Source organism: Rhinopithecus roxellana, chromosome 3 (assembly GCF_007565055.1).
Source record: "Rhinopithecus roxellana isolate Shanxi Qingling chromosome 3, ASM756505v1, whole genome shotgun sequence".
NCBI classification, from domain to species: Eukaryota; Metazoa; Chordata; class Mammalia; order Primates; family Cercopithecidae; genus Rhinopithecus; species Rhinopithecus roxellana.
The window spans coordinates 110,710,127-110,727,432 of record NC_044551.1 but is presented as its reverse complement, the minus strand read 5'-3'; the positions used below and the strand labels follow the sequence as shown (position 1 = coordinate 110,727,432).

At 38.9% G+C, this 17,306-nt stretch overlaps 1 pseudogene; it reads left to right on the top strand.

The window, feature by feature from the left end:
- The first annotated feature begins 14,611 nt into the window (after positions 1 to 14,611).
- LOC104657185 lies at positions 14,612 to 16,241 on the top strand (annotated as a pseudogene).
- Positions 16,242 to 17,306: the final 1,065 nt, after the last annotated feature.

Below are 17,306 nucleotides of genomic sequence, written 5' to 3'. Positions count from 1 at the left end.
GCTGATGCCAGAAATGCCGCCTCAGCTGCCCCCAAAGAACAGACGGCTCTAGCACCATGCCTGTCAAAAGAACTGTTTCCCATTCTACTTCTATGCCCAGCCAATGCCTTACTATACTGCACCTCTGAGTCTCACACAGAACCATCACCTTAGTTAGCTAAAGCAAGGTCTCATGCAGAACCCTCACTTCAAGGGAGGTGGAAAAATGAATGCTTAGCTCTCTATCCTCTTTGAACTGGAAGCCAGGCTAAAAGATGGCTGGAATGGGTGCTAAGCAAAACAGTTTATAGCATCTCCAGGAGAATCCTGAGGCCTAGAGCCCTTCACCTTCAGGGGAGGGGAGTTTCAGTCCAACGATGGCTAAACTACATTTTTGGGAGGAAAGTAGCATTTGGAAAGGTTGTCTAGTGATTTGACACAACAGGAACATTTTTAGCTCATTAGTGAAAGCCACAACAGTAGAAAAGTGAAGAGCTTCCAGATAATTCAGATCTCAAAAGGTAAGAAACACACCCAAAAAACTTCTCAATCATTCAAATAACTGCTTTAGTGGGTTTTTTTGTTTTGTTTTTTTCACTACAGGCACATCCTCAAACCCTGAAGTTCAATAGGGTAGGGTTGGGGCGTTGCTTCTCCTAAGTGATGAACCTTAGCTTCTGCAGGCACCTTTCAAATTCGAACAGTAATGTCAATGAAGCCACTTGTCCCTGAATCCAGAGAGGATTCTCTTTAAATGAAATAAATATAGGAAATAACATTAGCTTCTTTGTATCTGTTAACCTGTAACTGCAGTGAGATAAGAGCTAGAAACAGGGCCGGGCGCGGTGGCTCAAGCCTGTAATCCCAGCACTTTGGGGGGCCGAGACGGGCGGATCACGAGGTCAGGAGATCGAGACCATCCTGGCTAACACGGTGAAACCCCGTCTCTACTAAAAAAAATTACAAAAAACTAGCCGGGCAAGGTGGCGGCGCCTGTAGTCCCAGCTACTCGGGAGGCTGAGGCAGGAGAATGGCGTGAACCCGGGAGGCGGAGCTTGCAGTGAGCTGAGATCCGGCCACTGCACTCCAGCCTGGGCGACAGAGCGAGACTCCGTCTCAAAAAAAATTAAAAAAAAAAAAAAAGAGCTAGAAACAATACAATTATACAAGAAACATTCCATTTACAACAAAAGTTGTTTAATGTGATTTTTCAGTAACCAGAGACTAAACACGCCAAAATTTTAGTAGTAGTTATATGTGAATAGTGAAATTACAATGACATTCCTTTTTGTCAAATATTAAACAAAAAACTGTTTATACTAAGTATATAATCCCTTTTTAAAAGAAAGCAATTTATTTTCAAACCATATGTTAATGTATAGATATAATGCATTTATTATTTTTACCCCTTCACCAAATAATTGTAGTTCTTTAAGTACAGGGTGTTATCTAAAACAGATAAGCCTAAAAGTTATTTGTGATATTATCCCTTTCTCAAGCAGTTTACAATGAAATGAGCAAAATTTAGTAACAAATAATATCATCACAAATACTACAAAAGCGTAAGTATTCTTATAAATACTAGAAACTTCATTTTTGAGGGGAAAATGTGAATGCTGGTATGCACATGTAATTCTTGGAGGTACAAAGTTTATGATTCTGTGAGGGGATGAGGGGCTTGGGAAAGAGATGAAAGAACATTGCACTACAGAAGGGAAAAACAAAGACTTGCACACAGAATGGTTCATGTCTGCTGAGAATCTCTGTTCAGTGGTGTCCTCAATTTCTTACTAGAGCCCAGTGGCCAAAAATACCATTTGTGCATATTTGTGTAACCAGTCCTCCTCAGGATTAAAAATACAATTTTAAAAGTTATAGCTACTGAATTTTCTAATGAAACAAATCAGGACAAAAGATGTTATGTCCTAGTCTGTGCAAACAGCAGGTGTCTTAGTCCATTAGGGCTGCCATAACAAAAACATCATAGACCAGGGGGCTTAAACAAAAGAAATGTATTTCTCAGAGTTCTGGAGGCTGGGAAGTCCAAGATCAAGGTGCCAGTATATCTGGTATCTGGTGAGGGCCCACTTCCTTGTTTTTAGATGTGTCTTCTTACTGTGTCCTCACATGGCAGAAGGGGTGAGGGAGCTCTCTAGGGTCTTTTTTATAAGGGCACTAATCCCATTCATGAGGGCTCCACCTCATGACCCACTCATCTCTCAAAGGTCCCACCTCCAAATACCACTACATTGGGGATTTGATTTCAATATATGGATTTTGGGGGGACATATTTAATTCACAATAGAAAGCTAAAAATATTCGAGATTGGCCAGCCATGTTCTGAACATTAGAGCCAGTCCCCTCCAGAATGCTATTTATTAAGTGTTTCACTTCTTAAAGTAGAAAGCAAAACTTTAAAGAGGTTGGGCCGGGCCCTGTATTAATCTTCTTTTTTGTTTTAATTAACACATAATAATTGTATGTATTTATGAGGTAAAAAGTGATGTCTCAAAATGTATATACATTATGTAATGATCAAGTCTTCATGTAGCACATCCATCACCTCAAACATTTATCATTTCTATGTGATGGGAACATTCAAAATCTTCTCTTCTAAGTATTTAATATATACCTTAGTGTTTACTATAATCACCCTACTGTGCAATAGGATACCTAACTTATTCTAATTTTAACTTTGTACCTACTGGGCAAACTCTCTCCAACCCTTCCCTTCTCAGCCTCTGGTAACCCCTATTCTATTCACTATTTCTATGAAATCAACTTTTTAAGATCCAAAATATGAGTAAGAACATGCAGCATTTATATTTCTGTGTCTGACTTATTTCATGTAACATTACGTCCTCCAGGTTTACCCATGTTGTCACAAATGACAGGATTTCACTTTTTTCGATGGCCAAATAGTATTCTGTTGTGTGCAAGTACTACATCTGCTTTATCCATTCATCTGTTTTTGGACATTTAGGTTGATTCCATATCTTGGCTATTGTGAACAGTGCTGCAATACACATGAGAATGGGGAATCTCTTTGACATACTGATTTTATTTCCTTTGGATATATCCCCAGGAGTGGGGTTGCTGGATCATACAGTAGTTCTATTTTTAATTTTTTGAGGGGCCTCCATACTGTTTCCCATAGTGGCTATACTAGTTTACATTCCCACCAACTGTGTGTGAGGGTTTACTTTTCTTCATATCCTTGCCAACACTTGTATCTTTTGTCTTTTTGATAACAGCCATTCTAACTATAGTGAAGTGGTAGCTCATTGTGGTTTTGATTTGCATTTCCCTGATGATTAATGATGTTGAGCATTTTTTTCAAATGCATATTGGCCATTTGCATGCCTTCTTTTGAGAAATGTCTATTCAGGTCTTTTGCACATTTTTAATTAGATTATTTGGGACTTTGGGGCGTGGGTTTGTTGCTACTGAGTTCCTTATATATCCTGACTATTGACCTTTTGTCAGATGTATAGTTCGCAGACATTTTCTTCTATTCTGTATGTTCTCTTCACTCTGCTGATTGTTTCCTTTGCTGTGCAGAAACTTTTCAGTTTGATATACTGCCATTTGTCTAATTTTTTGCTGTTGCTTTTGCTTTTGAGGTCTTATCCAAAAAAAGTCATTGCCCAGTCTAGTGTCATGAAGCATTTCCCATGTATTTTCTTCAAGGAGTTTTATAGTGTTGGGTCTTACATTTGTCTTTAATCCATTTTGAGTTGAATTTTCTATATGGTGAAAGACAGGGGTCCAGATTCATTCTTCTGCATGTGGAGATCCAATTTTCTGAGCATCATTTATTGAAGAGACTGTCCTTTTTCCATTGCGTGTTCTTGGCATCTTTGTTGAAAATCAGTAGATTTTCTTGGCTGTAGCTGCATGGATTTATTTCTGGACCTTCTATTCTGTAATCCTCTTTCTTTGGACTAACTTGAATATTCTCTTGTGGCCAATTTCCAATCAGAGATTTTTAAAGAGCAGCATCTACACAGTGTTCTGAAACCTGTTTCTCCACCAACATTGAAAACACTGGTCTGGTGGTAGCCTCTCAGGTGGGTTTATACTCAGGGGATTCATTTACAAAGAAATAGTCTTGTTCATCAATGTCTAGGTTGCAATTTAATCACATTTTCATAAAAATAGAGTTAGTATTAGGAGAAGGTTGTATTCTGACTACAGGGTAAAAAGGAGATGTGTCACCAGGGGACAAAACTGGGACCAATGTGTGGTCACTCCAACTAAAGCATTTTAACCAGAATGGAGCTAATATTTACAAATGTATTTGGAGTTGGACCACACCCCTTTCTCCTCATATCTATTTATGTCTACTGATCTAAATGTAGGCTGGAAAAAACATGTGTCCACAGTTGGGTCCAGACATACACAGACAAGGCTGAAAGCCTTTAGGACTTTGACAGAAGCCAGCTTATGGGATTAGAGAGGCCTCTAAGAGTGAATCAACCACTCTGAGGCAGCCTGGCAGAGTTGGCAGCAAGACTTGCATGTCAGAGACAAGTGGTTTCAGATAAACAATATTTGAATCCATCCTGACCCAACTACGTGGGGGCATGCTTATGCCCTGTGGAAAAATATCTTTGTAGTCCAGGACTGATAGAGATGTCCCCAAACTCTGCAATGCTCCAGAACTGGCAAAGTCCTCTGCAGGAGTGGTGCTTCCGAGTTAACACATTCAGATGTTAATGTTAATGGACTGTTCCCTTACTACGTGCTAGAGAAGCTGAGGGATAATCAGGCTTCATGAGCAAGATTTTTTCCTCAATATAATTAATTGTTTAATAGAGACTCATATTAACAGAACTTTTTGTCTTATAATATAGTTACCTCCCCAGCACTGGAAGTGTTTAAACAGAGACTGAAAAATCTTCATTGAATGGAAAGTTGGCCCAGCCAGCCTTAAGGTCCCTTTCAGGGGGCTATGCTTCTAGTTAAAATGTGGGCTTAAATGTGCCTTTTTTTTTTTGTTTTTTTTTTTGCGCCTTTGTTCAGCTCACATGCATATGAGAAAGTGTTAAGATCATATCAAGAAGCCAACTTTCCTACTTCACTGTATTGCTATCATGGTTAATTTTATTTGTCAACTTGGCTGGGCCATGGAGTGCACACATACTTGGTCAGACATTATTGTGGGTGTTTCTAAGTTGGGGTGTTTGGGGAAGAGATAAACATTTAAATTGGTAGATTTTAACATGAGAGTGACATTTGAATTACTGGAGTAAAGAAAATTGCCTTACATAATATGGGTGGGCTTCATTCAGTCAGTTGAAGGCCTGAATAGAACAAAAAGACCAACTTGCCCCTGAGTAGGAGAGAATTTTCCAGTAGACCTGCCCTTGAACTTCATCTGTACCACTGACTCTCCTGGGTCTTAAGCCTGCTGACCTGCACTGCAGGTTTAGACTTCCCAGCCTCCGCAATCCTGTGAGCCAATTCCTTATCATAAATTATATATATATAATTATGTATAATTATGTAATTATGTATATATCTCACATATGAGATCTATATCTATTTACCTATCTATCTATCTAATTTGATCTCTTTCTTTGGTGAACCAACATAATACAACTGCTTTCTCAGTCTCCTTTGTTAACTCTCTCAATTTTCCAATCTCTACTCATGCCTTTACCTTTCTCTCTGATCTTATATCGTACCACTCTCCCACCCTGGCCTTTCTGCTATTCCTGGAAAATCCAAGCCTAGAAAATTCAGGCTAGTTCTCACCTCAAGACCTTCACATTTGCTCTCTCCTCTGTCTGAAGCAGTATGTCCCCAAATCTTCACAATGGCTTTCTCCTTTATAGCATTCATGTCTCAGCTTAAATGTCACCTCCTCAGACGGGCTTCCCATGAATACACTGCCTATCCTCTTTTCTCCCCTACCTACACCTCCTTACACTGGTTTGATTTCTTCATAGCACTGACCAAGATCCATCTGCAGAAGAGGCTGAGCCTCCAGACCATGCAAAGCGCACCTATTCTGCTACAAAGTAAATTGCTGCCTCATAACTGTTTAGCCCAGATAGCAAAGACAGAGAGACAGAGATATCCTGAAGTGCCTGCAGAAGGTAGGTTTTGGGCCTGACCCAGGTGTGCTTACAGCATGGGGGGCAGGAGTGAATGGAGAATGCACCTGTCTTAGAGCAGGCTGGCCAGAGAGACACCTGACAGGTCTAAGTCAACAAAGTCCACAATCAGGTAATTATGTCTCCTTTGGAGTAAGGAATGGAGAGAAGGGCTGGTAATGGAAGAACTTTTGTGGAAAGATGAAGCCTGGGAAATAGGGATCTAACAATTTAGGGTAATAAAAAATATTGCTTGAAGTGATTGGCTGAAAAGCAAGTAAAGTGACTAGTGTATCTCTCGGAGACCTCCTCCAACCACAACTCAATGCTGCAAGAAAATGCAGCATCAGTGATGACATCCAACACCTTATTTTTTTAATATAGAACATTGCTCACACTCTACTGGTACCTTGCCTATGATAAATAAAAGCAAGCACTGTCCCACCCCTAGCCCAACACCCTTTCTGCATGAACTTGGTTGCATAAGTTAATTATCTTCCTACTCCTCCTGCCATTCATGTCATTTACAACTTAGGTTGCTTTTCTCTTCCCTGGCTTTATTCTCCTTCTGCATCTCTGTGAATATCTTGTTTAGATTGTAGGTTCTTCATTTCAACCAAGGATGCAACATGAAAGCAACAGGCTTATTGTGCAGAATCACACATGTTAAAGGTGTTTAAAAAATACCAGAGAAAAGAGACGTTGAACACCCTTTTCTTCTTTCATCTTCCAAAATGAGTTCATCCATGTCTGCATGGATCAACCATCCAAGATGTGAGCCTGGGCAGGGCTGGCCTAGCATTCTACACGTGAGTTCACTAGGCCAGGCCCTGCCCAGGCTCACATCTCTGCTTGGCTGATCCCCCATGTGTACCTTGGCTGATCCCCCTGTGTGTGCCTTCTACTGTTTTTCTTGACAGAAAATCACAAGTAAAAAAGTGGCATTTTGGCAAATTTAAATAAATTTTGAACACTTCCAAAGACAAAAAAGGCAACATAAACTGAATATGAACCATCAAAAACCGTATAGGACACATAGTTGTTTTAAACCATATAAAAAGAAAACTTGTACAAATAGCAGCATACGTTTCAATGAACACTCATATCACACTGTGTCTCCCTGAGAAAGCCATGAGAACTGATGGGGCATCTAAAGTCATTTTTAAATACACAGATTCTTAACACAATTGCCTTCTAAAGTCTTAGCGATAACTAGGTATTTAAAGAGCACAGAAGTCTTCCTCGAGTGTTCTTTTGCAAAACAGTGGAACAGTTTTTATTGAAGCAAGGATTTATTACTAAAAAGATAAAATTTAACTGTGTTTCAGTTAGGATTCTTCAGTTGCAAGCATTAGAAACTAACCCAGCTAACTTAGCAAATAATAGGATTTATTAAGAGCATATGGTAGCAGATACTTGCTGAGGGAAAGCTGAAGAAGCAGGCCTCAATAGGCACAGGAACCAGGCTGCTCTGGGAATCTAGGTAGTTGAAACCAATAGGAGGGATTTCTTCAAGATGCCATTGTTGAATTGAATGAGTGCCAGCCATTTTTTAATGTTTGTATTACATTGAGATTGTAATCCAGAGATAGTGCATCTGATTGCCCCACCTTGATCAGTGTCAGCAGAACAATCCCTCTAAGGCTGTAACCACCAGGGGAGGAATCAGTCTCAAACAAAAGCATGAGGCTGTTTCAAGAAGACAAAAACAGATGATGCTAGGATGGTGGTGGGAAGGAGAATAAATGTCTACTCTAGACCACCAGGTGACTCACTGATAAAAGTGTTTTCATCTCTGTCACATACTTTTAAGTATTAATTTGATGACAGCATCTAACATAATACATTATGTTAATGTAATATAATGCAATATTGACTTAGCAATCCAGGATGACTTCTTTGCATGGTGATTGTCATAAATTTATACCAGAAGGAATATCCTATGTTCCAATGAAGATACTGTCTCCCTTTCATTTTAGAGAGCAATGAAAAAGAGTACATGCCATATATTTACTTTGGCATATATTTCTCACAGTGTGTATGCCATATATGTGTGTTCTCTTTCTTTGTTTTAATATTCAGGTGTATCTAAATTTCTGCACTCCTTGAAGACCCATAAGCTAAATAGTCTTACTTGTTTTCACTTTTGAACTATTAATAGTATTTTGAGGACATGTACTCCAACCATAGATGGTGAAACTCTCTTAATATTTCCTATGAATCTCTAAATAGCCAATATTTAAAAAAATTTTTTCATTGTAGATTTTATTTTTATGTTCCATGTTGCATTAGGCCATTCTTGCATTGCTATAAAAAAAAATACCTGAAGCTGGGTAATTTATAAAGAAAAAGAGGTTCAATTGGCTCACAGTTCTGCAGGTTATACCTCATGGCTCCAGTATCTGCTTCTGGCGAGGGCTTCAGGAACCTTACAATCATGGCAGAAGGTGAAGGGGAACCAGGCATATAACATGGCAGAAGCAGGAACAAGAGGGAGTGAGGAGAGGTGCAACATACTTTAAACAACCAGATCTCATGAGAACTCACTTTCGCAAGGACAGCACCAAAATATTTATGAGGGATCTGCCCCATAACCCAAACACCTCTCACCAGGCCCCACCTCCAATTTTGGGAATTATATTTCAACATGAGATTTGGAAGGAAGGGCTGGTAATGTAATATCGAAACTATATCACATGTGAACAAACAATCATATGCAGAGTTCCTTTATTTATGTCTTTGGGTTTTCTTTAACTTTTAAAATTCTGACAGCTAAAGGAATATTTGCTCCTTCCTTTCAGTAACAAAATTAAATTAATCTTTAAAAATTGTAAATATTTGACTATAAAAATTCCATTAGGACTCATGTATAAACATATACTGCCATTGACTGCTGACTATTGTGGTTCAAAGAAGAAGGAAAATGACTGGATTATCGTAAGCAGGACAGGTTTTGTTTTATAACTATTAAGAAAGTGACAAATTGCCAAGCATTTGGCTAGAGCCCCGATTGCTCTTCTTCCCCTCACACTCCTCATTTAATCCACCAGCAATCCTTTAGGAACTACCTCCAAGTGTTAGCCTGTTTTTCTACTTCTTCCCATTTCCACAGCTAACACCCTAGTCCCAGTCTCCTTCTTGCCTACAGCAAGAGCCCTTTGAAGGTTTCTAAGCTTCTACTTGCAACAATCGATTCTCCAGGAGCCAGTTTCTTTTAATAACATGGAATATGTCAGTTCCAGGTCAGAACCATCTCTCAGGTTTCCATCACACCCAGAATAAAACCCTAGCTCCTCCACATGGCCAACAAGACCTGATATAATGCACCTGTCAACCTCTTCCACACTTGTGCTGTCCTTGCCATTCCTTGAATGAGCAAGTGAGAGCCCATCTCAGAGCCTTATGCTTGCTCTTCTCTCTGCCTTCCACACTCTTATCTCCAGAAGGCTGCACAGCTTGCTCCTTTCTACTTCTCAGATCTCAGTTCAAACAGCAGATCCTTTGAGAGGCCTCTGTAATCAGTTACCTCTATATTGCCACCCCAGTCCCATTCTCACTCACTCTTCATCTCTCTACATTGGGATTTTCTGCAGCACACATAATCTGACATTCTTTTTGCATGTCTCTCTTTTATGGGAAAATAAGCTTCATGAGAACAAGAACTTTGTCTTAATTGCTGCTGATTCTCTAGCCCTGTAATGTCACCTATCAAATAGTATACTCTCAATTAATACTTGTTGAAGGAATTTTTCTACTTCTGAATACAATGTCTATTCCCATGAGCTATTTATGAACCCACTTACCATAATGGAGAAGACTGATACGAGTGCTACAAAGGTGAGGGTGAAAGTTTAAAAACGTGGTGGTACAGAAACAAAATGAGAAGACACCCTGGAAATCCATAGCATTTCAGATAACCTACACTGTACCAGACAATATTATTACTGAAAGACTGTCAGTAATTCCCTACTCTGTGTACCTTATAGATCTTTGGCAAGAATGCATATTCACCTGAGGTTGTAGGATCTTAGAGAACAAAAAATGACGAGGAAGTGCCTGTTCTGAGGCAGACAAATGAAACCAGAAATCTAGGCCTTCTTCAAAGTCGAACCTGTGTTTTGACATTAAAGAATTTGCCCAATCTCCTCTGCAGTTGTGGTCTAACTCTGACCCTCCTTCGTCTCTGAAAATGGAAACAGACACACGATAAGTGTAGTGGCAAGAACTCTGCACTTGGAGTCAGAGAGCACAGGCTTGACGTTATGAGTTCTGACACTTAGTAACCTTGTGACTTTGGTCACGTTTCAGGTGAACATATTCCCTCATCTGTAAAATGGAGATAATGCACCTCATTCACAAATTATCATGGAGAGTCCATGAGATGTGGCTGTGAGGGAGCTCAGCCTGATGCTTATATGGAAGTGCTCAGGGCATATTCATTTCCTTCCATCCTGCAAACTCTGTAGCTCTTTGCTTTTCATCCGTCAAACACAAAATAATGATTTGGCAGGCCATATAGGCTTCTAGAGCATCAATATACAGGCTTTAAAGGTTTGTTTTCTGAGCTTCACATAACCAAATGTATTACATCTAATCAGCCAGAGATGCAGTCTTCTTTGGCTAGAAACAGCTTCAGATCTTGAAAATACATTGCCTTCACTGCATTTTATTCTCAGTGCATCACTAAAATGACAAGCTGCTTTCCTCAGAATGTATCAGGAATTCTGTCTCTTAGCAACACTCCTCCCACAGGCAATAAAAGACAGAACATAATTCCTTTGAGCATTAGGAGTCTGCTCGTAATACTGAAAATGTGGCCAATTTCCCCTTACATGCAGAATTAGAAATCAGTTCTCCATGTTTGAAAGACAATACAATTGAGACCCTTCAAAGTACAGCTTTTGAAAAGTTTAGCAAATTTCTTATTCTAGGGCCTGCTATTTCAGGGCTTATTTTTAATGATGTTACAGAATTTTAATGTATTAGGTCATGATTCAAAATTAAGAATGAAGCATTTCTAATTCTAAGCTCTTTCCTCCTACTACCTCTCAAATTCATCTTTTGAGAAAGTATATCAACATACTCATTTTGACTATCAGCTGCACTCTTCAGTTTTGTATTCCACATTTCAAAAAATAAATTTGTGTGTGTGTGTGAGATGGGGTCTCACTCTGTCATCCAAGCTGGAGTGCAGTGGCATGATCACAGCTCCCTACAGCCCGAACCTCCCAGGCTCAGGCAATCCTCCCACATCAGCCTCCCGTGTAGGTGGGACTACAGGCGTGCAACACCATACCCAGCTAATTTTTAAATTTTTTTGTAGAGATAGGGTCTTGCTATGTTACCCAGGCAGGTCTTGAATCTCTTGGCTCAAGGGATCCTCCTGCCTTGGTCTCCCAAATTGTTTGGATTAGAGGTATGAGCCACTGCATCCAGCCTACATTTTTAATCAAGTATAAAATAAGCTTACCATAAAGTTTGTTTAAAGGTTAAAACCCAAATAAGTCTAGTATTTATGATATGTTAATGATTTACTTTTCCATCAAATAATAATACTATTACATTTATTTAGAAATTATGTGCCAGGTACTCTACTTAGCCTTTTAAATGCTTTATTTGCTCCTCATAAAAATCTCGTGGGGAAAGTATTAATTCTCATTAATCATGCAACTGAGGCTTAGAATACTCAATTAACTAGGTCAAGGTCACACAGCTAGTAAATAGAGATCCATGTAAGTAATACATTAATCTTTACTCTCCATTATTTATTTGTTTCCTTTTTGCCTTTATTTTGTGCTCTGCTCATCACTATCTTCGACCTAGTTTGTTGAATCTAATTGAACGAATAAAACCACATGTAACTTTACATTTCTAGAAAAGATAATATTCAGTAGTTTCCCAAGGAAATTTGAATATATCCAAAAGTAATACTTAGTCCTTTACACTGTAATTATATGTTGCAAAGATCCAGAATTAACACTTAATCCTTTTACACTGTAATTGTTGGTTGCAAATAAGGTATGTTGAATGAATTCAATGTAGTAAAAAAGTTTCAATGAGCTATGAGTTATTTCAGATAAGATTCTCATCACCAGAGCCAAATTATTTTTCATCTGTTTGATAATTAGGGTGATTTATCCCATCTTCTCTGTGTCTGCAATTTTGTCATGTCCTGTGGATAACTAGGTGAGTAGCAAGCAAAACAAATTTGGTCACAATTATTTAAAGTGTGTTATCGTCTGATGAATCTAATTTTTTCTTAGACACCTGACACTTGATGGCTTGCATGTTCTATGACTAAAAACATCTTGCCATTATAATTTAATAAGCCACTCCTTAACTTCAACATAAGCAGTCCAGCAAATGCACTATCTGTTATGCTGTTGGCACAATCCAACAAAGTGCATTATCATTTAGCTTTATATTAAGTAGTGTCTTGGGAGAGATCTCTCTTTCCATATATACAGAAATATACGAGTATGTAGATATACAGGTATTTACATATTTACACATATGTATGTATTAAATGAAGTGTCTGAAGGATAAAAATATAAAATATATTTAAAAGAGTGCTTATGATGAAAGAATGTATTAAATACACATTTCTTCCTTTAGCTACGTTGAGGTAGTAGTCCATTGCTAGAAGCATATGACATTATTTTAAAGGGCCATTAAACATTAAATGATTCATATACAAGTAAATAAGAATATAAATAAAAGTTGTACTTTATACACTAAAATAACACATGGGTGAATTTTTCTAGTAAATTAAAGGAAATGCACTATACAAACTCTCAACCTCCTTTTATCCTGGACCTTGCAGGAAGGTTTATTTGAGTTAGGACTACAGTCTGTGACTACAAAATGAAGACAGGCTCAATGGCTCAAAAGGTTCTCAGTCCCAAGTCTTGGCCTCATTACAGGTTGCTCTAAGCAACTTTGTTTTCTGTTGTGGCAGAGGAATGACACTGTTCACATTCAGAACTGAATTCCATGGGCATACCCAAGGTCACATATGATTCTCAGCACAATTACAATTCTATACTTTTCTGATCTATTAACAAAGTGTAATTAAACTTTAGGGAGAATGTCAATATAAGAATGATCTTAAATCAACTCTGATTTATAAAACAGCAACTCCCTTAATACTTGGTACTTATGATCCTGCATAGTTTGAAATGACAGTGGCGGACTAGCTTAGTACAGACTATTATCCCATTCCAAACACGTGGAAAAGCTAGATACATGCACAAAAAAATTGTTTAAGTAAATGGCTAAGCTTGAAAGGAAAATCCATAAATTTCAAAAATGAAGAGGGTTATTCAAAGTCAGAATAGTACGTGTATGAGAAAATACCAACTTTAATGGGGGTGAGACCATCTAATGGCTAGGAACTGAGGGTTTAGCACCTACAGAAGGCATCTCCTTGAGTCTCAGTTAAATAGAAGCTGAAACTTATGTGAAACCAAATTTCACATAATTTAAGGAACTCTGAAAAGACTATTTCTTGAGTAAAGAGGGCCCAAAAAACTATAGTTTTCGAGTCCAGGGACACAGTAAGAAACTTCCATTGTCTGCCCATTACTCTGGGTTGGATTCAAAACCAAATGCTCCCATGAAAAACCGAAACTTTAACCCTGCACTTGGTACACTGAAACCAAATTAACTCCATCATCTTCATATAAAATGCCCAAGATGGAAATTTAATATAAGAAGCTGATTCTGGAATTGCTGGGGCCCTGATTACTGTGATGGAATTCTCCCAAAGTCCTGGGATTACAGATTTTCACTTGGAGAAATGCTAACTGCTGAGCATACCTACAAAAATACAGTGACAATCTACATGAGACAAGTATCCATCAAGCAGAGAGCAGCACTACAACAGGAGGATCAGCACTCTAAGAACTTGAGATAGCATAAGGAGACCAGAAAGTAGGGAAGTTTTAAATGATATGTAGAAACTGAAAACAAACAAACAAAAAAATGGGTAAACCTGTAAAGAAGAAATAGAACTTCTAAAAATAAAAATACAAGCATAGAAATAAAAAAGGTAATAAATGTTAGCAGATAAGATAGGAAGTAATATCATTTGTGAACAGAAGATTTAAGAAAATTAGAACCAAGTACAGAAAGATAGAAGATATGTGAAAAGTTAAGATACAAAGAATGGATTGGAAAAGTCTAACAATATGCCTAATAGAAGTTTCAGAAAGAAAGAATAAAGAGAATGAGAGTCCATAGAAAGATATAATGAGTAATAATTTTCCAGAACTAAAAAGAAAGACATGAGTCCACAGATTAAAGAATCATACGGCGGTCACAAGCAGAATAAATAAATAAATCCACAACAAGTTTCATCAAAAACTGAAAAATGCCAAAGACAGAGAATAGCTAAAAGAAAATGAGGAAAAAAAAAAAAGATTTCTCACAATGGAGCAAAGAATGACTGAACTCAATAGCATTAGAGGGCAAAAGACAATAGATTAGTATCTTCAAAATTCTGAGGGAAAAGTAGCTCCTGGGGCTACACCATGGCATCCATGGGGACCCTCACCTTTGATGAATATGGGCACCCTTTCCTCATCATCAAGGATCAGGACTACCAGTCCTGTCTTATGGGACTGAGGCCCTTAAGTCTCATATAATGGCAACAAAGGCTGTAGCAAATACTATGAGGACAGCACCTGGACCAAATGGGCTTGATAAGATCATGGTGGATAAGGATGGTGATGTGACTGTAACTAATGATGGGGCCCCATCTTAAGCATGATGGATGTCGATCAGCAGAATGCTAAGCTGATGGCGGAACTGATCAAGTCTCAGGATGATGAAATTGGACTTGGAACCACAGGAGTGGTAGTCTTGGCTGGTGTCCTGTTAGAAGAAATCAAGCAGTTGCTAGACTGAGACATTCACCCAATCAGAATAGCTGATGGTTATGAGCAGGCTGCCAGTGTTGCTATTGAACCTGGACAAGATCAGACACTATGACTGATCTCATAGTGTCCTTGTTGACGTAAAGGACACTGAACCCCTGATTCAGACTGCAAACACCATGCTGGGCTTCAAAGTGGTCAAAGTTGGTACCAACAAATGGCTGAGATAGCTATGAATACCGTCCTCACTGTAGCAGATATGGAGCAGAGAGATGTTGACTTTGAGCTCGTCAACGTAGAAGGCAAAGTGGGCAGGAGGCTGGAGGACACAAAACTGATTTAGACCGTGATAATGGACAAGGATTTCCAGTCACCCACAGATGCCGAAAAAAGTGGAAGATGCTGAGATGGCAATTCTCACATGTCCATTTGAACCACCCAAGCCAAAAACAAAGCATAAGCTGGATGTGACCTCCATGGATTATAAAGCTCTTCAGAAATATGAAAAGGAGAAATTTGAAGAGATGATTCAACAAATTAAAGAGACTGGTGCTAACCTAGCAATTTGTCCGTTGGGCTTTGATGATGAAGCAAATCACTTATTTCTTCAGAACAACTTCCCTGTGGTTCGCTGGGTAGGGGGACCTGAAATTGAACTGATTGCCATCTCAACAAGAGGGCGGATTGTCCCAGGTTCTCAGAGCTCATGCCCAAGATCCTGGGTTTACCAGTCTTGTACAGGAGATCTCATCTGGGACAACTAAGGATAGAATGCTGGTCATCGAGCATTGTAAGAACTCCAGAGCTGTAACCATTTTAATTAGAGAAGGAAACAAGATGATCATTGAGGAGGTGAAACGATCCCTTCACGATGCTTTGTATGTCATCACAAACCTCATCCACGATAATCGTGTGGCATACGGAGGAGGGTTTGCTGAGATATCCTGTGCTCTGGCAGTTAGCCAAGAGGCGGATAAATGCCCCACCTTAGAATAGTACACCATGAGAGCATTTGCCGATGTTCTGCGGTCACTCCACGGCCCTTTCTGAAAACAGTGGCATGAATCCCATCCAGACTATGACAAAAGTCCGAGCCAGACAAGTGAAGGAGATGAACCCTACTCTTGGCACTGACTGTTTGCACAAGGGGACAAATGATATGAAGCAACAGCATGTCATAGAGATCTTGATTAGCAAAAAGCAACAGACATCTTTTGCAACACAAATGGTTAGAATGATTTTGAAGATTGACGATATTCATAAGCCTGGAGAATCTGAAGAATAAAGACACTGAGAATTCTATGTAGAAGATCCACTACTGTGATTAAATGGATGTCTTGTGAGACATCTACAGTTACTTATTATATACGTTTTCAGACACTGTAGATACTATAATAAAAATAGCCATTCGGTAACCATTGTTTAACTTTTTCAAAGCTGTGTAATTGTAGGGGTACTATCTCAACAAGCTTTTGTATTCATTATATTAAAGGAATCTCCTTAAACAACAACAACAAAAATTTTGAGGGAAAAGCTGTCTGGTGAGATAAACATAGCTTAACATACACAGTATCCACTTTCTCCTGCCCTCAAAAGAAGAATATTAAAGGAAGTAGTTTAGGAAGAAGAAAACATTTCCCAAAAGGAAGGAATGGGTTGCAAGTAATGAATACTGCTATCAATAAAACTGGTAAATAAGTACGACTGAGCACAAACTAAAACAGTAACAACAAAATGAGGATGGGAGGAGGATGAAAACCAAGGTGAAACAAACATCTGTGATCTATAACAACGTGAAAAATTAGGGCAAGATGATAGATTTAAACCATTCCAAGGTCTGTGTTCTGTTAAGCCGGTATGCATATTGTATTAGTTTCCTAGGGCTGTCACAACCAATTATCACAAACTTGGTGGTTTAAGTAAAACAATAAATGTATTCTCTCACAGTTGTGGAGGCCAGAAGTCCAAAACCAACATGTTAACAGGATACATTCCTTCTGGAGGCTCTGAGGAAGAATCCGTTGCATGTCTCCCCTGGCTCCTGGTGACTGCCAGCAATCCTTGGCGTTCCTTCACTTGTAGCTAGGACTCCAATCTTTGCCTCTGTCTTCACGTGGCGTGCCCCTTTGTGAGATTGCCTTCATGTGCCTTCTCTTTTCCTGCCTCTTACAAGGAACCTCATCATTGGATTTAGAGCCCACTCTCATCCAGGATGACCTAATCTTGAGATCCTTACCTTAATTATATCTGCAAAGACCCTTACCCCAAATAAGGTTGTATTCTAAGGTTCTGGGTGGACATATTTTTTGAGGAACACAAGTCAGCCCAGTGTTCATGTTAAAAATGTAAA